Here is a 26096-nt window from a genome sequence, read left to right on the forward strand (position 1 = left end):
TATGTATTGTAATGTATCTATGTAATATCTATGTATTGCGCATTACAGGCATTATATCTGTGTTGTTAATTGGTAAGTGGCTATGTCCAAGGGACACCAACTGTACAAAATTAGGCATCTCCACCTCAAAGGATTTAAAAAAATAATTATGTTGATAGAACTTCCCCGGGACCAACTAACAAGCACCAGTGAGAAGCAATCCACTTTCACTGCAGGGAAGCTTGGGAAAAATGAGTTTAACACTGCTCTTCAACTGAATCATGTGTGTTTGGGTTTTGGTTTGTTGTTTTTTGTTTTTTTTTTTTTTTAACGCTTATTTTGCCCTAGTAGAAATGAATATGGAAGATGAGATTCAGATGCACCAACTCCTGGCTACCAGTCCTGGTTCAGTCCTCTAAACGCTCACTCATCACAGACATCAGCAGATACACCTGCCATCTGGTATTTGTTGTTTAACTGGCAAGATTTCTTGTCTTCATAAATAGGTGAACTTTTACAACAGGATTACACACACATACAACTATACCTAAAATCCAAGCAGATAATATTGTTTAACTCTGTATAAAGTCATTTCTGTTGCACAGCAAGAAAAAAAAACCCCAAAACAACTTGATACTTTGTCCTTTCTTTTCTGTTAGCTCTAAGTTTTGTTTCCATTTAAAAAAAAAAAAAAAGGTCCCTTTTTCGGGACATTGGAAATTTCACTAAGCTGAAGTTACTGAATCTAAAGAACCTAAACATGCACACATTTTTAGGCAAAATGAAAAACCGTATGAAAATGAAATACTTAATGCAATTACAATAGTTTCTACCCAAGAAGCTTCCCACAACTTTTTTTCCTTACTGTATTTCAGCAATACCTAGCAAGGAGGTAGAGAACACCTCCGATGGCGCCCCTCCCTAGCACTTGGCACCTGGAGTGGGGCTTTGCTGCCTCTTCCCCTCAAGAGCAGGCCTACCCAGTCACCTTCATTTCAGTAGAATAATTTTTTCTACTATAAAACAGGAAGGCTGTATGCGCTTGATAGTGAAGATATGTCTTTAGCTAACGGGAAGGATGCTTTCCAAGGTCTGTCTGTGAGGTCCCAGCACAAAGCTGAGAGACAGCTCCGGTATTTTGGCAGCTGAAGGCTCCCAAAGATGACCATGTTACCAGCAACACCTTTGTTTCCTGAGGAACTTCCTTATAGGTGTCTTCCTAACAGCAGCACCACAGGGGTTTCTACACAACAAGCAGCACTTCCAGGGAGCTGTTGTTGCAGCACTGCTGGGAGGCACAGGTGAGTGCCCTCATGCTACCCCTGAGCAGCACAAGGGGACAAGGCAGGACCAGGGTCCCCCTGGAGGCAGCGGGGGGCAGGCCAGCCGGTAGCAGGACCCCCCAAGGGCCGGGGAGGCTGCTCAGGGTGGGCAAGGCTTGATCCTGCCCAAGTTAATACAGCACTGCGTGGCCATGCAGCACCATGACAGCTGCGTCTCTCTACCAGAGATTCCTTACTCCAGCACGATCAAGGGGAGCTGTGAGCATAAAGAGCAGGGGATGGTACTGTGGCTTCACAGGCTGTGCTGAGCAGCAGCTTTCATTTAGTCAAATGTTATCTTCAGAAACCACAACTGCAGCTGAGGCCTCTAAGAAACACAGCTTCTTCTGTGAGCCCTTTGTCTATGCTTCAGTGAGAATATGAGAACATTTGCCTGGGTTACGTGCCGACAGTTTGGTTTTGTACCTGGCATCTCAGCGAGTGGAAAGCCACAGTCTGCAGAGTGAGGGAGGAGGACCAGCACTAAGCAATACCCAGCTCTACAGGATCATCAAGAGCTCCTCACTGGAAACCTCTCCTGCTTACACTGCTAGGAAAGTTTTCTTCTCATATAAAGCAAGTTCAAGAGAACACGATGGGTGAAAAAATGCAAAATTACAGTCCTATATGTAGGAGACAGAGGATGGAATACCTATAAGACACACCGTATGAGCTATGGACTGCTGCTTCTAGCAGTTTGAGGAAGCCAAGTTCTTGACACAAAAACTGTCCAGGCCCTGTTTTGTTCCACTAGATGATACCTACACAGCAAGCCTCAAAACACAACACATCTTTTCAAGCCTTCCTTGGGTCTTGCTGAAGTAGACACATTAAAAATCAGTTGTATTTCCTGTTGCTATTGATTAACAACCTTGTTTCTATGGTACTTAGTAAAAAGTACCTTATTTTTCAATAAACACGTAATAAAATGATGGTTTTGTCATGTGTTTTTAGCTTGTCTAGAGCTTCAGCAAATATTTACTGCTCCCTCTCTGACCAAAATGATTGCCAGGATCCCTACACAGCAGGTTAAGAATATAAAAAAAAAATAATTCTTAACATTATCAATAGATAACTGTCTTCATCTCTAAGCCTGTAATCAAAACATCTTGTCTTTGAGCAAAGGGAACACTTCACACCACCCTCAACCTAAGCAGCCTGAAAGAAGCCATGCAATTTCTCCACGGCGCAGCATGCACTCAGAAGCTGGGGTGCTCACATTCCTTTGCTGTGATTCAACTTTACGTAAACTGCCTTAGAGTTCAGGGACCATCTCTTGCAACTGGCCTGGCCAAGAGGGTTATGCTGCTAGCCACCTAATTTTAAGGTACATTTCATATTTAACTGAAGACGCTACTATTTTTCTTGTCATTGTTTGGGAGCAGAGGGGGAATTATAGACCATCTTGTGCAATGCTGCCCCAATATTTTTCAGCTGCAAAGAGGCAGTGGGCAAAATTCTGAAGAGTCATTGATAACTTTTCCCTTAGTTTGATGGCCCAGCTGCAGGGGAACATATAGACGTGAATTGGGAAAGGATGGTTAATTTTTCAAGAATATTTTGGAAACATACTTACAATATCACACTAGCAATGTATTGCTGGTTCACAGTTAAATAGCTTTGGAACACCTGTTAATAAGGATAAGCTACCAAAATGTAAATATTTATGAAGTATAGAAGAGTTGTTTCTGTCACTTGAGAGAAGAGCAAGCTTGAGCAAAAATTTTAGCTTCAAACATCATGCAGCTGGAATACCCACTATTTTATATAAGTAATTCTTTAATATTAGAGATTTCTGGCATTCACAGCTGTCTTCAGTGGCAATTGCTTGAAAATCATTTTGCTATTCTTTCTGTATTAAGAAATCAATGCTGCTTTTTTATCATTTATCTATCCAAAGATCCTCCTAATTTATTATCAGTTCATTAATGTACTGCCTAGTACCTTTCAAGATCATTAAAGAAGTTAAATAATATCTTAAACCTTCTTCCTCAGCATTTTGTCCCTTAGAGCTGTATTGTATATACGTGATTAAATTCACCTTACTGTTTCACGTCTGATCACCCTTCACCTCTTCTCATTTTTTTTAAGGGGATAAGATTTGAATTTCCAACCTTATAATTTTAAGTATAACTAATGATTTCTTCTAGAGAGAAGTCGTCCTCTATTCATCAAGCCCTATGTCTTCTCCCCCTTTCAAGCAGAAAGAGGCCATAAGATATTTCTAAGACTCCACCAGGATGCCAGAGCCTCTCCAACCTAAGTTTCCCTGGTTACTTTTGTGTTCTGCTTCAGTAGCCATCTGGGTGAAACAAAACAGGGCCAGTCAATAGGATCATTTCTTCACAGAGGTGACCCAACTCGCTTCCCTCATCTTCACAGGATCCCGTATACTTCAGTCATCTGTATCTTCTGCCCTCAGCAGAGGCACAGCAGAAGAACACAGGCACGCGTTCTTCTACCAGACAAGGTGCCTCAGAGATGCTCACTGCGTGTTGGTCCCCTCTGCCAGCTGAGCCAATGGGTCTGTTTCTCCAGTTCAGCGTGGTGATTTGTATGTGATGCACTGGCCTCTCCCTGCAAATGTTTGTGCCAGTACTGTATATTTACTGTTTCTACTGTTAAGGGATTTTTCTTTTTACATCATGATACAGAACACCAATTTTGAGTTCTGCTGATGCCCAAGTCACTTCTGCCTTTTTCATATTCCTGAGGCTGCCTTCTCAAGCTGAGTTTGTCATTCACAAGCAGGCCTGTTTGTACATGCAACCCTGAACCCAGAAAGCCTCTTGCTTCATGTCAGCAAGGCTTTCATTCAACCAAGGAGTAGATACCTTTGCCTTAAATTAGGAATGACTTCAATGAGGAACGATATGCCAATTCCATCAGCTATGGATAGCCTATATTAGTTTATCACTAATAAACTACAGCAGCATAGATGACTGTCACATACAATTAAGAAGATGTTTCATCTGACTATATTTACACACCACAGATCCAACTTCTTCCTTCATTTTCTTTGCAATCATTCAACACACTTGGAAACTCTCTCTGACGGCAGTCCACCCCAACTCACCAGTAGAGTCCATTATACCAGGCTATTCTCTGACACTTCTCAGAGTAAAGCTGCAATTTAATGCCAAACACAAGATTAAATGCTTAGCTCTAAGAATCAGGTTCTGTCAGTGTTCAAAGGAGAGTACTTTAGTGAATGAGATGCAGCGAAGCCAAAGAACACCTTCTGAAGGGCCGCCTGCTACCAGGATAGCGTGCCAGCTTGCTGAAAAATACAAATGCCCTGTTCTCATTTCCACCCTGTAACTCACAATCTGACTTTGCTACTTCTTCCTATCTGGCAGGCCAGACAACAGGAAAAACAACAAAGTTCTGTTCTGACAAACAAACATCAGCAGTCCTCAGTTCTAGCTTGCAGGCTGTCTAGAGGAGATGGGAGGTAACAATTGTAAAGCATGTCAGATCAAGGTGAAGGCTGAGAGAAACTGCTCTCTCAACTAGAAGGGACTCGGTTTCAGACTACCTGAAAAAACTCTGTTGCTACGGATAGCTGGAGGGCTGCATTGGCTGAGTTAGCGATAACTGCCCCATCTCTGGGGGAATGACTTAAACTCATCACAGCAGGGCAGAGTAACATTTAAAGAGGGTACCTCCTATGCTAGGGGCTAATTCTGGACCTGCCGGAGTAACTCCCAAGGCTTCAACTTCAGTAACAGAGGATTGGGCAGAAGTCAAGAGTTACCGAGAACTGAAAAGCAAGCGATAAACAGCCGTGGCAGAGGACTGACTCGAGAAGCAGATATTACAAAAGTCATTAGGAGCTAAAAGAAATACTGTATTTAAGATCAGTTACTACTTCAAATAAATGAGGTCAAGGATCATGCAGTATCAGTCAAGATGCCAAACTATGTCACTTCCTTTAGTGCTCTCCAACTTTTTTTTTTTAACAATACTTGGCTAGACAAAACTACATCATTAACTAATTGGTATGATGTATTCCTTTAACACTCAAGCTTCTGTGCTTGGCAGAATATTCATAGCATTACAAAAAACTGTTATAACAGCAGTAACTTTGACCTAAATATAATTTAGAGATGTATAACTGAATTAAAAGCCTTATCGTTGCTGGATTTTTTTTTTTTTTTTTTTTTTTTTTTTTTTTTAAGGTAAGCAAGCCTCATTTTCAGGTACATAATCCACACACACTTAAGTTATAGTCCTTTATACAATCATAGAATGATTTAGGCTGGAAGGGACCTTAAAGATCATCGAGTTCCAACCCCTGTGCCATGGGCAGGGACACCTCCCACTAGACCAGGTTGCTCAAAGCCCCATCCAACCTGGCCTTAAACACCTCCAGGGATGGAGCTTCCACAACTTCTCTGGGCAACCTGTTCCAGTGCCCCACCACCCTCAAAGTGAAAAATTTCTTCCTAGTATCTAATCTAAATCTCCCCTCTTCCAGATTGAAGCCATTCCCACTCATCCTATCACTACATGCCTTAGTAAAAAGTCCCTTCCCATCTTTCCTGTAGGTCCTCTTTAGGTACTGGAAGGCCACAATAAGGCCTCCCTGGAGCCTTCTCTTCTCCAGGGTGAACAATCTCCAATGAGGCACAGCTCTTCACTGCACACTGAAGATCAGCAAGCATGTGCTTCTGCATGGGAGTTGCAACACAGTTGCTGCGAACATCTCACTGTTGTTCCAAGAGTCACCTGCTAGTCAGCTACCCTAATGCACCCAAACCCATTAATCTCATCTCACAGCGATGACGGCCGGCTCCACCAGCCTGTCTGCCAGGAGTGCCATGTCTACAGTGTTTGCTTTTTCCCTTTAAGGAGTACAGCTTGCTCTTCACTTAAGGAAGAGAACATTACCCTTCTTTGTGGGTCTTGGTGCAGATATCTGAGGTTTTCAGCTGTTTCCATCATGGGTGTATTTTCTACATCAGCCTCACCCCCTATCCTATGAATTCCCCAACAACAGGTCATCTATTGATGAGGCATACATGCCCCGTTCTCAGTTTCATGTACAGCAGAGTTACACTAAAAAGAGACAGAGGTCACTGCTGGCCAGACAAAGGCTCACTGATGCCGAGCATCAGACTTGAAATTCTGGCCTGCTTGCTCCACATCTGCTGTGCATCTATTTTGAAAGCCAGGGATGGCACAGGAAAGATCAATAGAGGTTATGATGGGAGGAGAACAGCTACAAACAATAGATTGTTTTTACTACCGTGTATCCAAATATATGTGGGCTAAACCAGTGTGATTTGACTGAAATTCTAGGCAGTGCTGCTGGAACATCAGCTCCTAGAAAGAGCAGGCAAGACATTTCCAGACACACTGATGGGTGCAAGAAAAACAACAGAGTAAACAGTCTGAATGTTTAGGATTAATTTAGTTCCTTCATAGTTTCTTAATAGGACTTTTTTTGTCCAGCTAGGGCAATTGTACCAAGTTGACACAATACAAGCCCCTGCTTTCGAGCTGCGGTGCTGCCTAGGTGTTGCTAGTAAGCCTCCTTTATTTATTTTGGTTTTTTTTTCTGTTTCTTTAAGCAGTATAGTAGAACGAGTTATGCTTTCTTCATGTCACAGGCCTCCTGGGCTGATTTTGTACACACAGAAAAAGAAGCTTCTGGCATTTTTCACATTTCAACCAGCAGTGGCTTGGCTGCATTATCAAAGCAGGCCTGGCAGATACACAGAACAGAGCATCCAAGACCCACCACAGACGCTGCCTGCACAGATGAACTAATAGCACAGATACCGCTGGGCCACAGCAAGGAGGCCAGGGGAAAAATAAAAACCTATAGAGACGGGGCTAGGCCACAGCTGTAAAGAATCTGCTTTTCTTAGCAGGTGCTTTAAGTTCCAACATCTGCTGGCCATATAAATCAAAGAAGCTTCTACAACCATTTACGCAAATGAATGACGTGAACATATAAATACACTATAAGGTTTTTTCCCTATTACTGTTCTTGGCATTGAACCTACGTAGAAGGTTCAGCAATTTTTTGTCAACGAGAAAGGTAAGCTTATGGTAAGAAAAATACCTAATCAACTGGTGTGTTGTTTGTGGAGGAATTCTCAAAGAGTTTTTGACTAAAGGACTTAAAAACTTAAGAAACAAAAGTATTTTAGAATAGGCCTACTTTTAGCTTCATTGTATATTCAACTCCCAGAATTGAGTCCCGATTTTATTCAAGTCAAAAGGAATTTTACCAGCTTTATTTAAAAGATTTTGCTTCTATTTATGATGACTCATGAGAAAGAAAGCAAAGCTTTCAAAACGCTCAGAACATCTCCAGTAAAACATCAGCAGCTGTCAGGTGTAACAGTGTCACACGGTTGTGTTATTATTTGCCACCTAATTATACAGATTATACTGCTTTTCTATTCTATAGCCACTCACTTATCCCCCTCTATTACAGCAGATGAGTGCCTCACACCTTAAGCTGCCCCTTTTTGCACACCCTTACAGAATACATTATCCTTGTTTGGAAGGTCTCACACTCTAATCACTATCCTGGCAAAAATGTGTCTGCAGAACTTGTACACACATCTCTAATAAAAAAAAAAAATTGAGAAAATCTCAGGAACTTAATTACATGAAAGCCATAATTAAGCTAAAAAAGTGTTCATTGATAATATTGAATAATGATCGCTTTGCAGCATTCTCCTCCTTCCCCTACCCCCAGTAATTTTGAAGTGGCAGTTACTTACCTAACTTGGGCACACCAGGCAGCTTCTCTGCTGACATGGTTTGAGGCAAAGCACTTTCCAGTCATCTCTGGCACAAAAGGCTGGGCTGGCTGCTTAGTCTCTGGCACTAAACACATCTTCCCCCATCCGATATTCACAAAGTTAGAACACAAACCCTATTTTCTGCTGAGCTTGTTTTTCTGAGACATAAGGCTATGTAGACTGTATGTCTGAAGCAAATAGCTGCAGCAAGCTATTCACTCAAGCTTCACATTCAGTCCAGCAAGCATGCCCACTGCTCGCTTTCACACTGTTGGTTCCACAGATCAGCAGCTTCTGAGGCTAACACTGAGCACCTGGGTCTCGTCCTGCTGCTCACCCCAGCCAAAGCAGCTGTGCGAAATTAGTATGAAGGAGAGGAGGTCATCCTTTGTACCACACACACCTGATCCTACTTCTGCTGGTACCCGCAGCAGCATTTCAAGGCAAAGGGAACCCAATTTTGATCCTACCTGCACCACAGTGAACTATGAAAAATCCCCCTCCCCCCCCTAAAATCAGTCTGCCAATACAAGTGCCATAATGGAATATCAGCTCCAGAAGGGCTTTGCCTTTCATTGATTGCTTGTTTTAGCCACATATACAACATGAGTGCCATCCTACAGGCCCTTTCCAATGCAGGTGGTTCCAGATATCTCAACTCTGCCACTCCAGTCTCAGAGGATATATAGTAGACAAGCAGTCCCACTTGGGTCCCAGTGACTTCACATGAAGAGTCTCCTATCAGTGGGTCAGCCCCATGGTTTGGCATCATGTTTGGTAGATGATTCTGTTTTTCTATTTCTATTTTCTAGAGCATTCCCGCTCTCCTTTCAGAAATACAGAGATCAGGCATTTTAAGTCTAAAATATACGAAGGCTGCTCTCTTTTAGCATTGTCTTACGAATGGGGAACATCTGCATTTTAACCGATACCAAAACAATTTTTGTCCCTTGAAGAAGATTTCATATAATGTGGAAAATCAGCCATTGCAAAGCGTTACCAGTGCCCAGCTCCTTCTGTCTATGGCGATTACCTCCATCTATGGGAACGCTCAGGCAGGCAGATCCCCAGCGAGTATAACAATCATCTTCCACAGGAAGCTTCTCCAGTGCAAGAAACCTGGTAAACAGGGGTCACCTACTCCCTGCTATCATCTAACGCTAGAACTACTACAACAGAAAGATACGACCATGGCTTAGCACCAAGTGCCCCTTCCTCTTGAGTGGGGAAACTGCACAGCTTACAGGCAGTTTCTGTGGCTCAAGATCTAGAGTCCATGATACCTTCTGGCCTGTTTTGCAGACAGAAAGTCACACATCAATTTTCATTGACGTGTTTTCAAATTAATAGCTTAATACCTTGGAGTTACGGGTTAAACTCAAAAGTGTTGAATGTTTCCTTGTTATATCCTGTCACTGATGAGATATAATCTGTGCAGCCACTTGGACTGCTGAAGAAACCTCTGCAGAAAATATCCTCAGTTATGCTGTCAAGAGTAATGGCTAAGTATGGAAAAACAACTGCATGCAGCCATCTACTCACAGAATAGATATTATAGACAGATATAATCATGTTTATTAAAGTTCATTCATCCTAAGCAGTGCAACATATCACTTGGCCACTAGAGAACAGGTGCTGAACATTTTAATAAAAAGAATTAAGATTTATAAAAATGGAAGCCTAAGTTGAGAATGTTTATGGACGACAAAAAAAAGAGTCACTTGTCACTGCAGAAAATATGAACAAGTGAGTCTAGAATGCACCCTCATAATGCATATGAGTAAAAAGTACATTTGGAGCAAAGGAGAAACCTGAACCACCTAAGAGCAGTAAAAACATGCCATAGAAAATAGACTGTAACAGTGAAAAATTTTATCAGACTTGATTTGCTTTCCAAGCTTTGAGCTCTCCTACACAGTATGTTTTCACTCCTACCCTATTTACTCATTCTAATACTGCAAATGATCTGAAGAAAAAAAAAAAGAAATCAATGAGACTATTCCAAGAATAAAGTAAACAATGAAAAATAGTGGCAGAATCTAAAAGATTCTGTCTAAAAGACTCTTGCCCTAAAAGACCAATTCCTTTTATCTTAGTCAGACCTTACAAAATATCATTGAAGAAAAAAATTATAATAATGATTGATACTGAATCATTATTGCCCTGGATTTAACATAGACCATTTTGCAATATATCAGAGCAAAAAGTACTGTAAGACGACTGTAGAACAGCAGTAAGTATTTAAATGGTACGTGATAGCTTTATAAAACAAGTGATGGGTCTGGGAAAAAAGTAAATCCTTGCAGAAACTAATAAGCTGCTGTCTGCACAGCGGAGTTCACAAAATGGCAATACTGTGTCATTAGGCTGGCACGGCAGCTGAATCACTAACACGCCATCAGCAAAGCACGTGCAGCACAAAGTCTGTGAAGTCACAGACTCCTGCTTCATGGCTGGCATGCTGGAAGGGTCTCAGCCCTCGCTCCTAGACAGGAGCATACTTGAGGTGACAAAGCACACATTCGGACTGACTCTGGCTTGGCACCACCAAGTGGGTGGCAGATGTCTGCTCCATCTTCAGAGCTTCTCTGCACCTCCACCACAAAGAAGTGAATAGATGCTGCAGAAATTCAGGAGGAGATGTCTTCAGAGGAAGGACAACTTCTGTTGTTGTTGTCTACAACAACTGCCCATGTACCAAAGATATGAACTCTCTTCCATCTTAACACATTGGTGATGCTCAAATTCTTGGCAGTTCTCTGTGTGCTTACAGGAGGGGACAAGAAACCTGTACTGACACTGGAGGCATGCTCCATGTCTGCAGCCTCTCCAACAGCTGCGATAACTGCTTTTACCACCAGCTTTCTTCCACCCACCCCCAGCATCTCTTTCTCTGTCCTCTGAATATTTATTTGCCCTGTGAAGTTTGAGATAGGGCAGAGCCTCCCCTGGGTGCTCCTCAGATTTCAGCACAGAGCAAGCCCAAACCCCAAGTGCTGCATGTGTTTCCAGTCTCTTATGCACCCCGCTGAGCAGCCTGAGCACCGCTAGGACTGGCAACTCTTCCTGAGCTGCCAAAACTAGCCATGATTCTCACGCAGGATCTATCACTGAAGCCAAAGCAATAGCAAGACTATGCCTATGTATTATGTAGGCTGCTGTCCAGGACTAATGTGCTTTGGGCCTTACTCTGATGTAATAAAAACCCAAATACTAACAAAGCAAATACTTACCACTAGCAAAATGCCTGCATTTTCGAAGTCCTGAGCAAACGACGGCTAACAAAGATATTTCCTCCAAACCAAACAAGGTCGGATTAAATGTAGAAAGGTTAGAACACAGAAGTATGCTCCAACAATTTTGAAGGTAAACTGTTTAGGAATATCAACATAAAATATGGCCTTTGGTCTGACGGAATAACTTCTTTGTGAATAAAACAAGTGCAACCCATCAGTTTAAAGGGGAAAATATGCCTCAGGCCAGATGAATAAAAATAAAAGTTCCAAAAATAATTACATACAGAAATACACATAACTAGGCAGCCTTCTGCTAGCATAGAACAAGCTAAAATTAAAACACACTTGTCTAGCTGAAATTGAATTATACCTTCCCTCCCCAAATCAGCCTAGGTAATGTAGTCAGCTAGAATGTCACTCCTGGCTACAGAAAAAGCCTCCAGCAGAAGAGTGAACTGGGACCTGTCCCCAGCAGTTCAGGTTCAGATGTAAAGCATATTGTCATCTCATCCTTGGAAGGGTTCACAAAAAATTATGACATGGGTCTAGATGCAGATGCAGCCTGCAAGTACCTTTCGGTCAGGCGTCCTGTGGTTGTCAGGCATCTACTGTGGTTAACACAAAACCAGTTAGCAAAATTTAACTACCAATCTTAAACAGCCAGTTGGAGCCTTATGGTTTGTTTAGTCAAAGAAAAAGAGAATCCCTCAGTGTGTATGCAGAGCAGGAAACACAGATGTGTGGCACATTTTATTAATAAAGATTTTTGAGTGTACCTTTAAAGCATTGCTCAATACTATTCTGTACACATCCTTTGGTATCATCCTTAGTCTAACATTTCATAAGCAGATGGACTAGCAGTGCTCAAAATTATGTGCTGATTTCTGTAAACCAACTGCTTAAATGTTCAAGTTCAATTTAAGTATATTTATAAACACGAAGGGAAGAAAGCTTCCCTGGTGGAACCCAGGGCGCGGCATTTTATCAACTAAGTAAATCAGTGCATTGCCTACCTTGCATGAAATCATGAGCGATCTTCAAGCTTAGCACGTATGAAGCTGTTACTGGCAGTCATTTGGCAAGATCTGCCTGGGCGATGCATCCAGAGCCCTGCACTTGTGAGTGATGCAGCCAGTCCAAACCCAGAGCACACTCCATCCACACATGCATTCAAGGTCTGGAAGTTGCAAGAGTTACCATGAAAACACTGCTAGGATGCTGCTGAGGTTCTCCAAAGCCTAAAGCACATTCAATTCAGGTACAGCCAAAGTTAGGGCAGAAAGTCCAGTTCCAGCCCTTCCTTTCATAGCATAAACACAACAAATGGTCTCTCAGCAGCAAAGGGCTCTTAAGTACAGCGCTGCACATCACACAAAGCATCTCCATAACGTCCTGTGATAGTGCCTACCACAGCAGGGTCACCGGTTACGAGACAACCACTTCTACATAGAAATCATCTACATCACCACCAGAAAAGGAGGCAATTGATTTTTTAACCACTCATGAGAAACATAACCATTTCCTAAGAGGTCATGGCAGTGGATGTTAAAGTATTCTGCCTACCTCACAACACAGAGCAGACGTACCCTGTTCTGGTCTGGATCCAATTCATAAGTAAGTTTTGCTGATGTCTTGCCATATGGACACACAGGTGGTTTCGCCTACCTCATGAAGTTTACAATATGCGTTCCGATATAGCACATTTCCAGAGAGAAAGGCAGGGAGGTAAAATCCCGTTGAAAAAATTAAAACAGACAGGAAAAACATCAAAACAACTTGCCTGAGCAGAGTTACTTTAGTTAAAAGGTATCAAGGCCGTGCTGTTAGCTATAGCTCATTACTACAGCATGAAAGGACATTGTTTTGCCATCAGCTTCCTGTTCCTGCCAGTGTTTGCTTGAATGACGTTGGTCAAGTCACTGTTCACAATCTTCCCATCTTTAAATTAAGGATATAGGCCTTCTCCCATATCCACCGGACTTATATTGGTAAGGATGCCATTTTCTTAGAGAAGTAGGTACCTCTGATCATGCTAGGAAAAAGTCCTAGATTTTACCCAGCTTTGCTAATCTCTAACATAATTTTTAATGATGCGTCAGCAGTTAAGACCAGAAAATACCATAGATCTCTTCGACACTCATGCCCCAGTAATAAAATTAAGTGCTTAGCTTAGTTGAAATACAAGATTAAGAAAAAGGAACTACTCCAAGTTTAAGTTTTGCTTAGACAGACCAAGCAAAAGAAGGAGCTTTGGGTGGCTTAGGAAAGAATCCTAAAATCTAAAATGATACCTGAGAAAATCTAAGATAAATTACATGATTTCCATTTATATCTCTCTCAGGGAAAAAAAAAAAAAAAAAAAAGCATCTCTGTAGGGGAAAAGAGAATGCATTTCTTTCTCCTCAATTCTTGGCTGGATTAAAGAGGCATACGGGGCAGCAAAGAGGGGAGAGCAGTCTGGCTGCTATGAGTAGTTTCTATACAGTCCTCACAGTGTGCAGATCCCAGAGACACTCCACCACATTTATGAAGATGTGGGGCGCCTACTTGACTACTGGACAAGCCCTTGGACAAATGCTACCCATTTCCTACCTTCGAACCCATCTCTCTCTCCCTCCCCGTTCCGGGGCCCGCAAGGGAGCACGTCTGCTCATTCACAGCTATAGTCCTTTGAAGTGCCATTGATATTCAAACCTTGTGGAGCCTTCTGAATCGTAATGGCACCCTCAAACGCAACTCAGGCCATACTACAAATAAACTTGCTCTGGTGAACCTGCTAGCCGCTTCAGTGTGCTAACGTCAGCCTACCTCTGAGAAAAGGGCTTAGCAGCATAAGCATTGCAAAGGAAAATAAAATCCTCAGCATGGAGCCCTGGAGAAGAAAAACAGTGAGATATTTAAACCTAACCATTTCTTTTTAAATACTTGGGTGTTCTTTACAGAGGGAATTTCCCCCTCCCCCGTTCCCCACCAGAAGCGTCCAAAGTGTTACTCACTTTATTTACAGAGCTTTGATGTGAGCCTCCAAATTTTTAGTTCAGCTTTTAGGAATGTGAGGGTCAACTGATTTTCTTTCTGGGGAAATTAGGCTGAATTTCATACCACCATTTATTCCAAACAAGGAAATACATGGAGGAATCCCACTTTAATTCACAACAGTGTTTAAAATCTCCACCATCACAGAGTTTAGGTACCCTACACTAACACACGTAAATTCACTGATCATTTTTACATGCAAAACATATTTGGCCACTGCAAATGAGCAGCATTACAAGATCCATTTGCGCTCAAGGGTCCAAACGAAAATGACATCCCTCCTGGACAGAAGTTGGGATCATCACTTTCTAGTCGGAGAAAGATACCTGTGCAAAAATAGCAAGCCAAGAAATAACTGTGTCCTTGAAAAAAGTCAAGCTCAACTTTTAAGTTGTGCCCTCGGAGGCAAATGCCTTCTGCCAAGAGGCCATTGCTGGAACCATGCTGATCTGAGCAGGTTTTCCACCCACAGGTAGGGCTGCTTCTGTGATGGATTCTCCCCTTTCAGGTAACAGCAATTGCTTTGAACTGCATCAAGTACACGCTCATAGCCCCTGGCATTTCCATTTATTTATTTTTATTGACTGACTTCATTGGCTGGTGCCCGAGCCATTTTTCCCTGTGGTTACAGCAGCCTCTCAAGTATGACACCTTTCAGCGAGAGAACAATTTTAATGGCATATTGAGTGCTCATTTGTAAAAGCAATCTTAGTCTCATTAAAACTTTCAGCATTCATATCATCCAGAAAGCTCATAGCAATCATGACAACAAATTGTCTAATGGGAACAGCAAGAGGATCCCACATACCTGAGCTGGGTGGATTCTGGCTAAGTTCAGTCAGGGACAAACAAAAAGGCCTCTGGTATTTACTGGGGTTTGAAAGAACAAATGTCTCTAACCCTAGAGTGTGATGAACCATTAAAATACAGCTACAAATCTAAGGAGCTGACTCTGCAGGACGTTCCTGACTTCAAACTTTTCTTGCTGTTGGAAAGCATTGGAAATGGTCAAACACAACAGGCTTTCTAAGACACATCCACGTAGCATGCTGGAGCTCTGCCTACAACCATTTCATATTCCCTAGTACCTCCTCTAAGAGCTCATGCCTGCAGAAGCATCCCACACACAGCACAGTGCCAAACTCCTCTCCCTCCTAAAACCTGGGAGGGAAAGGGAACTGGTGGAGATCATGCCCTCAGATGCCAAGGTCTTACTTGAAGCACGTTCATCTATAGAATGTCTGTATTTGTCTAGCTGACCACAGGCAAAAATACACACGCAGCAATCCTTTGTGTTGTAAGCACATTTTTAACGTGTATAAATCTAAGGTCAAATATTCTTGAACTGCAAAAGAGAAAAGTATTCCTTTCTCTGCTAGCTCAGCTTAAGCAAGCATCTCCTTGAAGATGTGGTGGCTTGGGCATTATCAGCAACAAAACCAGTTGCGCAAAGAGTTCACCTTCCTTCCAATTCTCAGTCCATTTCCAATCAAACAGCACTGAAATTGGTAATCAGATTAGTGCCTGCCCTGTGCTTTGAATGGGACACACACTGAGCAGGTAATTAAGAGATGCACTATAACCAAGAGTCCCATGTGCCATACAAGCAGCTTACTACATTAAACTAATCTCACCTCAGATATTTAGGTTACCTTTGTATAATAAAGGAGCAATCAGGTACATCAAACAGGGGCAAAGCAGTTCTCACCTATAGTATCAGAGCATTTTCCTACTTAACTCACTCAACAGAAAAACAATATCTACTTCAAGCTGTGAAAGAGACATCAAGCTGGTCCGTGCCCCAGCAAACATGTGCTCTAGCAGCATTAAAATAATCAAATAATACAGTTTTAACTATGATTTGGTTTCAGCGCATTTGGTATCCCACTGGTTAAGACTGAAGCTGCAACAACATGAGCCAACATTTTCAGATGTCTTTATCTATACTTAGTTAAGTATGTAAGTGAGCTCACTCAAAGGGCTCGAGGTCACTCTGCATTTGTTCTAGATACACAGTAAAATGCATTCAGATGCTTGGCTTAACAAAGGCAACAGCTAAGATGCTTAACTCTTATAGTCTCTTCTACTTACTTGGGAGACAAGAAAAAACAGAATTCCTTAAACTTAAATATGGATAAATTTCTGGTTTTAGAATTCCCAACTTCTATGCACTTTTTGCACTTCATGTCCACAAAGTGCAATATTTTATGTTTGAGAAATAGTTGATAATTACATAGTTTCTAAAACATGTACTTTTTACATATAGGAAATTCTTCCACATAATATTACTATGAATCACTGACAGGTGTAGAAAATTAAGCTAATTACAATGCTTGTATATTTATACAGAAGGTACAGTGTCACATTAAAACTGTTTACCATGCTAATCCATGCTACTCTATTAGAGTGTGTGTATATACAATTATATGTATGTAAAATAATACAAGTGTACACACACTTAGCATACATGTTTCTAGCATTACAAATAGTTATCCATCTCATACCTGTTCCCCAAGAAAGGGTTTCAAGGCCTTGAAACCTGCAAAACCCTTTCTGTGCACTTACTAAGTCAGGGAATGTGTTGTACCTTCACCAAGTTTTCCTGTGAAGCAGAGTAGAGAGCAATTGGTTATGCTCTTTACTGTAGCCTGGAGCATATAGAAATACAAGGTTTATGCAAAGAAGGAAGCAGTTCACATGCTTTAAAGTACATCCGTATTTTCTCTCCTTATGCCTGATAGGAAACGTTACCTCCTGTAACAAACCATGAGATCTTTTAGAGTCAGGATAGCACTTAGTACAAGAAAAACCCAACCATCTTTTGGCTTTGGATGCAATTATCATACAAGCCTTCAATTAAAAGAGATCCTAACCTCATACACAGTCTCTTCCAACTGCCAGAGAAACCTCTAGTACTTGATCTTCCCATGCTTAGATACACTTGCAAATTCTTAGCTAAAATATTACAGTTGATTCAAAAGCTCGATAGCTCTAAGGATAGTTTTCTTCAATTCCTTTGAAGCTAGTAGATGCAAATATTTTGGCGTAAGTTTAATAGTGACCTATAGTTTTTGCCAGCTTTTGGACAGGATTTTATAAGAGCCAAAAAGGCTCAACATCATTTTCCTTTGTACAGCTTAAAGCGTGTAGGAACTATTGATAAATGATAAAGCAAACTTAAACCAAATTCTTCTGGTAAATATTTAATCTACAACAAGGGCTGGGCAAATAATTAACATGACTTTGTTTATGAAAGAAGTTTCTGTAAAAATTAGAAAAATGTTAAAAAAAGGAATCTTATTTGTTCTCTCGAGAAACACACAGTAAATTGGACAATCTACAGAAGAAAAGATAACGAAAAAAAACAAATGCATTCTTCAGAAGCACCAAACTTCTTAGAGGGTGACAAAAGGCACGGAGCTTTTCTGAAGGCACCTTACAGCACGAAGAGAACTTTTTATGGTAGATCATTTTCAGGGACATCCCCCTGGACACATTTCTCACTACAGGAGTTTTGCCATGAACACAATAGAACCAGGATAATGTCCCTAAAAATCCCTTTCAAATTAAGTTTCAGTTAAGAGAACAGACTATACTACCACCTGTTGTGTTTGCTTGCAAACAACCAAAAACCCAAACACTTCAAGGAACAGCAAGCACAGCTCCAGTTAGACATAAGTGCGTGTCTAATTATTTCCTCTTAATATGCTTTACAGGACACACTAGTAAGCTTCACAGTTTCAAAGAAGTCACACTGATGTCATTTCCTACTTATTTTCATTTTTACCTTGCCACTAATCCAGTAAAAGCATTTGAGGCCCTGATCACACAGAGATTTAAGCACGTGCTTAACCTGAAGCACTCAAACTTTCTCACTGACTCCTGGCAAATTATGCTCAATGATGTAAGCATGTTAGTTGGCTGTTTCACAGGAAAGCAATAAAGATAAATTCATTAGTATTTGTCTGCAGCAGTGACGGTTGCCACAAAGAACAACATCGGGAAATTATTAAATGCATATTTATTGCAGAGTTTACATAACCCCTGGCACTGAGCCATCACTACAGGAAGAAATATTGTGGAGTTGTTTCACACTTTGTGCATGGTGCATGCTGTGCACCGTTTATGCTGTGCACTGAAGCTGGTAGTATTGGGAAGAAGAAACATGCTTTTATATAATTGAAACCCATAACAAAATGTGCACGCACAGATACACACACACAGTCACAGAGTATGCGATTTAGAAAGCTAGGTTACCTTAAACATTGTATTTCTCAACTTCCGAGAGATTGACTTTGAACCTTGGAATATTGCTTTGATTAAAAGACTTTGGGGTTTGCTTGTTTTTCCTTCCCTCCTCTGCTGTCTAATAGGTTATACATCTACCACTGTAAGCTAGTGTATTTGCAGTAAACCATGTGCAGTTACCTAAGTCTTCAACCTTGCTTCAGCATTAAATCATCCAGAAAAGCAATTTATTGCTTCATATATTCCAACACCATGAACAATATCCATTAAATCTCCATCTCTTATAGTGACCACATCGCTTTATGCTTGGATTGCAGTCTCATATTGCAGCCTCTCCAAGACAGTGGATTACCCTCTCCCTGCCAGAGTGAGACTCATTACAGCATCCTGTGGCACCCACATTCCCAAGATGTGCTATGTATTCCCATCTGCGAAAAAACAGTCCCTAGTTTAAGTATTCCTCCATCGCAAGGTGTAAACATTGAGCCCAAGTCAGTACTTGTTCTGGGAACAGAGGAACTGCCAAATTGTTCCTTCAAGAATGACAGCATAACCATCTCGGAAGTTGCAATAACACCTCGGTGCTAAATCCCATATGGAACATGAATTGAAAGTCTCATAAATGTACCACGTAAAATCAATTACAATGTCAGAAGCATTTAGCTTGTTTTTTTTTCCCTGAGCCTGTACATCTTGTTGAAATAAGAGCCTTTCAGTCCACTTTTAGCCAAATCTGAGTCTAATGGATATTGCTTTTTAAGACACTAAAATCACTTTTATTTCTTTCTTTGACCATGTAGAGCAGGCTTTCATTAATGTACTGTGATTATTTTTTAGACTTTCTTCTTCTACAACCATTGGGAACACCTATTCAGCAATTCCAGCCTTTGGTGTCTAAAGCACAGAGAGGATTTACAATAAGAAATTACTATTACATGCTCAGTGAGATAATTTTTGGCCAGTGGTTAGAAAAATCTATCAAGTGATCCACTACCAGTGGCTTAAAAAGGTTAGCGAAACTAGTTTCTATTTCTGCAGTGGCTTCCACAAGATTTATTGCACCTTTTTACCTAAAAGTCTGACACTCCAATGCAGACAGGCCAGCAAAACTCTAGGAAAAAAGCCATCGTGCAACAGGTATTATGGGGACATTTCTTCATGGGCGAATGCAGCAGGCTGAGAGTCAGGGTGTCCCACCCTCCCAAAAAGAGGTCATAAATTTCAGCTTAGGTGACTACCACGTTGGGCGTTTCAGGCAGCTTTTTCAACCTTGGAGGTTTGGGCAACCTGCCAGTAATGAAGATGTATTAATGCTTAATGCAGCTTAATGTAATAGGTGTCATGTTCATAATTTACAGAAGCTCTTTCTAAAGCATTAAATTCATTTATACTCCTTAAAAGCTACTCAATCCTCAGGGCTAAGTTAGTTTGGTTGGTGGGAGAGGGCTCTTTTTTAGGATCAAATGATATATAAATTGTTAACATATCCAAACTCATCCATTAGTGCGTGTGAAAGCAATAAATGTGCCAAAGTAGCAATAACATGATCGAGGAAAGTCATTGTGGTCATTAGGGCTGAAAGGGTTTCATTTATGGCCCCAAAGAGAACGAAGGCTATAAAATAAACCTTGGGAGCCCCGGTGACCCAAAGGTTTGCCTTATTATGTTAAAATAAAAAACCCCGCATTTTTTGTTTCATAAACAGCTACGTATTGTACCATCAGTTTCACTACCACTTCTGTCACCATACTCTCCCTCTGTGGTGCTGTGTCCGATTTAGAAATGAATATAGGGCACAAGCAATACAAGAGAGTGGGACATCCAAATGCAACACTGATCACCTGCACCTTTCCACAGGAACTGGGAGACACCCTGAAAGGTTTTGAGTCACCTCTAGGGCCACACAAGATTGGCAGTTTGAAACTCGGTAAGCTCTGGGATGCGCTGATTTGACAGCGGGCCTTTTGCTGGTGTAAGGAAAGGTTTGTGCTGCCTCCGGACAACACATTTCTGTCTCAGGGCCATCTCCAAGAGTTTTCATACCTCAGAGCCTGCCTTCCTCAAAGGCACGCAACGCTGGCTACAACAGGCACGTAGCACCTAAGAGGACAGAGGAGCATGGGGCAAGGCCTTTTTCTTTTGCGTGTCAGTAACGCAAGGCAGGCCCTGACAGTGGAGACATCTATGTGCTGCTAACCATGATCCAGACTCAATAGTTATCAAAACAGACTAAATCTTTCCTTGATGACAGCTGAAGCTTAGACCAATTTTAAACCAGTGACAAAACGCCTCTGGGAACCCAGGATTTGACATTTTAGATCACTAAAGAGCTGTCAAATCCATACTTGCAACAGTATAGTTACAGTCCCCCTAGTGTCCAAAATCTCAGCAACTGACCACATCCTAAATTACAGCGCTACCTTTGTCCTGATGCAACTGTAGGTCATGTTGTAGAGCTTAGTTAGCATTGCAAATTCTAAGCTCCACACGGTTTTGCCTTTTTCTTTTTTGTTTCTGAAATGTTTTCAAAAGCCAACTCCCAAACTCTGCTTCTGCTAGTCCAGAGATGGCCAGCTGGGGTCAGACAAGTCGATCTATAGTCCTGCTGAGAGCAGAGTTTGACCAGAGGCACACAAGTTAAGAGAAGGACTCCACAGAAGACTCTACTACCTGCTCGTTGTCCACCTTGTCCTCAAGGAAGAGCAAGAAGAGGGTGATCACCAGACAACGAGGAGCTGGTCAAAGACCACGCCAGATTCCTAGTAGCAGAGCACTGGCCTTCCTCTTTCATTGTTTGCCTGGTTTTTAATCAGTGTTTCCCACCACAACCGAGAGCTGCCTGCAGCAATGTCAGGAATCTGCATCAACCCTTCCACCAGGCTAAATCTCTCAGTAAATGGGTGCCCGTACATATGTTACGGGTACACTACAGAGCTGAAGCTGTGCCTCCTCATGCACCGCTACGAGATCAGAGAGTGTGTCTAACAACCTGTAATTAAGTCATGTCATGTAGCCAGATTCGACTTGGAGAAAAATGCCTACAGTAATTGCATTTAGTTCATCTTGTAGCATGGTCCCCATCATAACTGCTAATTCAATTGTACGTTCATTCTGCCAGCTCATTGCCATTAAGCACACATTTAATTACTTCAATAAAGGATTAATATGCAGCACACAAAAGAAAGGACATCATGCCGTGCCAAAGCACACAGCTGCCCCACCATTTAGTGAGGAGATAAAGAAAGAATATCATTGGGCAGTATAATCCTGTTACAAATACATCATTATTAGATGAACATTCGGGACTTTTATTTTCATGCTTGTTATTCACCACTCAGCATACATATCTTTCCTTGGCACCAGAAAGAGTCATAATGTGCAAGTGACAGCTTTGCCATTGTTGTCCCAGCGATGGCACTGCTGGCCCCCCTCCTCGCTCCCCCCCAAGCTTGTAAGGTTGCTCTTATCTCGTCTCCAGGCGAGGGCTTACAGCAGCTACATTACAACATCCTGAGATAAGGGGCCCTGCTTGACATTATTTCTGTCTGTGCTGCAAACAACTGACAAGCATGGCAAGTATAAAAAAAGAGCGAGAGCAACAAAGGCGGCTGCCCCCCCCCCCGGGCTCCCCGCTCCCCCCTCAGAAGACAGCTCATCAATTCTCCAGGATGTACACAATCATTATTGTAGGGGAAACAAAGACCAGTGTCAATTGTGCAGTGTTATAAAGCAGTCCCTCAAATTAAAACCATGTACCTAACTGCATCTGATGGCAGAAGCTATTTAGCAGTGATATTTTACGGAAAGGCAATGAAAAGCAATAACTGCTTTATTTAATGTATCTGTTCAATCCAGCTGCCTTGGATGGGCCTTAATAGAAGCTGTCGATCAATGTCAGTGCCTTTGAAATAACTGCAGCAGACTGCAATAAACATGAAAGAAAGATAACTAAAGCTACTGATCAGCCTCTTGTTACCTTCCTGCACCCAGAGATTTGTCATTTGTTTGTACTGCTTATAATAGCTGGGGGTGGATGATTATCATGGGAGCACGGGGCGGCCTGAGTGCAAGGGGAGGAGCAAATCCAGTTGGAGAGAGGCACCGACCAAAAAAGTTCACTTGAGATACCATGATTTTGGGTGCTGCATCTCTATAAAGCACAGATCTGTTCTCCTGCTGTTTCAGTTCAGGACAGCTACTCCCTCATGCCTCTCTGGTCCACAGACGAACTCGAAAAACAAAGTGTGGGGGGCAACTCATCTCTCTTGCTCACCCACAACTACTTCACATTAGCAGCACCCCAGCTCTTCTAACGCAGGGATCCCTTACAATAATTACCAGAAACACTTATTTACATATTCAAACAGATGCTCAAGCCGGTGACGTAGAAGCAGGTGGTATGCAAGCAGCTGCCTTTTATGGGATATACTTATCCAAGTCAAGCCAACCAGCCGCTTGTGAGAGAAGCGGCAGAGCCCGCTCGCCTGATTTGCTCGAATTGGGAAAGCAATTCATAATCCACCCCTCTGCTGAACCAAGCATCTTATCCTTGGCATTGTGCAGCAGCTACTCCTGTGGGAAGGATCAGGCAGCCAAAAGCTCGCAACCATTTGCACGAAGCAGCTTTCGCTGGCAACAGCAGGGAGCTGAGCAGGTCCCATTCCTCCAAAAGCAGGCACAGCCCAAGTAAAACTGAAGACTCTAGTAGGGCAAAGGTATATGTGCTTCTCCCCAGCACTTCCAGTATGTGATTGCAACAGAAGGCAAAGAAAACATTTAGGAAGGGGTCAATACAAAAGCTCAATTCAGCAATGCAATGGAGACAACTATCGACTTGCAACTGATCTGGTCAAACCATTCACCTTGGATTTGAATAACTCTTTAAACAAGTTTTGATTATCTAGTTTTCTCTGCAATATTTTAAAACTTCATGTTGGCAGCTTTCCGAGCAACAAAAGTTGTGGTCATTTTAGCTCTAGCGCCTCAACAGGCTGATAGTTATTTGCTTTGCTTCGAGGAGGCCGGGGAAAGCTCAGGAGGGACCTGGAAAAATTCAGGAAAAAACCAAAAATATTCTTCCCACTTTTTGCAGTCCATCAATGCAATATACTGAAATCTTGGTCCCTGGATTTTCCTCTGCAGGCTTCCAAGAAACATCAGGTAGAAAATTTTGTATTACCGGGGAGTCTGTGACCAGCATCCCAGTATTTCGGGTAAAACATTGCCAACTTATAAAAGAGCATCAGCAGAATCCAGGCTGCAATATTTGCACAACTGGACTAGGAGTTTCTCATTTTGTCTCAGGTATCCAAATACTATTAGGACCAAGTCTAAACTGAACTTCCATTAATTGCAGGTAAGGCTGTAAAGGTTTGCTTTGGGTCAGCATAGTGATAAAAATTCTCTTCAAGAGTTTTTATTGGCAGTTTTGTGACTTTCTAGAGAACAGGTCTTCTTTTCATCTCATCTTTTAATTACATATCCCTCACCTATGCATGTGGATTCTGAGACTGTAGGAAAATAGGATCAAATACATACTATCGCTTCTGCTTTATAGGTAGAGAAAGTAAACCAAGCAGTAAATGGACTCATGCATGCAGGACCAGCAACAAAAGCAGACAACACCTGAGTGTAAGAACTGATACACCCAGCCCAGAAGTTGCCCATGGGTCCCCAACAGTGCAGCGGCACTCACTGACCTGGCATCCAGCTGCACACTCCAGAGCATTTAGTTGCTACCATCACTTAGAGCGCAGCCTTTCATGCATGGATAGACCACCTCCCGCTACTGGAAATGGCACCTGAAACTCTTTGGACACAGAGCAGCATCTCCACACAAGTCCACTGCACAACATGGCCGTGAGAAGAAGGGAAAAGGCAGGAAGGACAATGTTCTGCTGACAGCTTGAGAGACAACATATGTTTAAATGTCTCTTAATTTGGTTATTGCATCTGTGAGATGCCCTTGCTATCTCCCTCTCAACAGGGTGCCCTTTCCTTTCAGCTCAGTGATGTTACTTTCCAACCCATATTTTTTCATAACATATGCTTCATTCATAATATGGCACTTCACAGCTTTTAAAAGAATATTTTTTCTTGCTCTTGGCTCTACATATGTGAAAAAGAAATAAATGTGCACTCAGAAGATAGATGTAGACTCATATCTATCTTAGTTGTCTAGATGAAAGCTTGCTCTGAGTTTGAGCAGCAAACCATGCAATTAATAGCTCTGCTCCTTTTCAATGCAAATACCTCCTCCTCTGAGAAAACCAGAAGGGCCATTAGACTAGACATGTCATTACAATTAGCATGAGTTGGATATTAATGTACAAACTCAAGCCATTTCATAGCTCAATGTCTACAACCCAAATTTCCAAAACATTATATCATGAAGAAAGTGCAAAAAAACCCATGATTTGTGGCATAATTGAATGCCTTGGACAAATGCTCGGTGTTCAAATACTATTGTTTTGAGCAAAAAGTGTGTGACCCCAGCATTTACTTTTAAGGTGTAGGGATCACGCTGGCATTGCTGCCTTTGCAAGGGCCCCTGCAGCATGTAGGTTAACAGGGCTACTCAAATGGCAAACTTCAGTCCAAACCCTGCCCCAGACTTGTACTAGCTGGACCTCCCCAGGCCCCAAGGGACACAATGCTTCCTGCAGTTCCAAGGCAGAGCCCAAAGCTCTTGATGTTGCCTGCTCCTTTTAGTGTGGGTACATGGGCTGACTGTGGGAAGATGGCCTGCAAGAACTCCAGTGAGCAGACCACAGTCCACATCACCAAAAGCCTCAGTGAATTGCGGTAGACCTCATGAGAGCTACCTGGCAGGCTTTGCTCAGTTAAGCCTTCTCTGAGCAGCCTGGTGTATAAATAGCACATACACTGGGACTGTAAGAACAGCCTTACTGCATCCAATCCAGGCCTGTCTAGCCCAGGATCCTATGTCCATAATAGTCCATAGGAGATGTCTGGTAATAGCATGAAGAAAATGACAAGTATAAGCATACTGGGGCTTCTCCCCGGAATAGTCTCTCAGCTTCTGGTAGTGTTTGGATTAGTCATTTCTTGGACCAGGAGTGGTTACTCCGTGTTTAATAGGACGGACTACCAGGGAGTGAGGTTTAGACACTTCAAGTAAACATCTTACACAAGTACTTACTGGAAGTTATTTGCCAGCCAACGATTTTCATAACCCTTATGACCTAGCATTTAGATAATTAGTTACCATTATTGTGGTATGTAGGAAAGAACTCTTGAGAGGCAGGCTTTTCTCCCTGGGATTGGAAATCAGTGGGTTTTATCCCATTTTGGCCATTCAAAAGCCTGTACATGCACATCAGTAACAAAAATTTATTTAAATTATATCAATCCCTTGCGCTAACTGTTTTCTGTTGGATAGCTTCAGCAGTTTAGAGATATGATGCTTGTCATTCACACTCATTCTATGTATTGGCTGAAGCTAAGAGAATCTCTATAACTGCTTTTAAACCGGTGTTTACAGACAATTG

Source organism: Vanellus vanellus (assembly GCF_965231255.1).
Source record: "Vanellus vanellus genome assembly, chromosome: 4".
NCBI classification, from domain to species: domain Eukaryota; kingdom Metazoa; phylum Chordata; class Aves; order Charadriiformes; family Charadriidae; genus Vanellus; species Vanellus vanellus.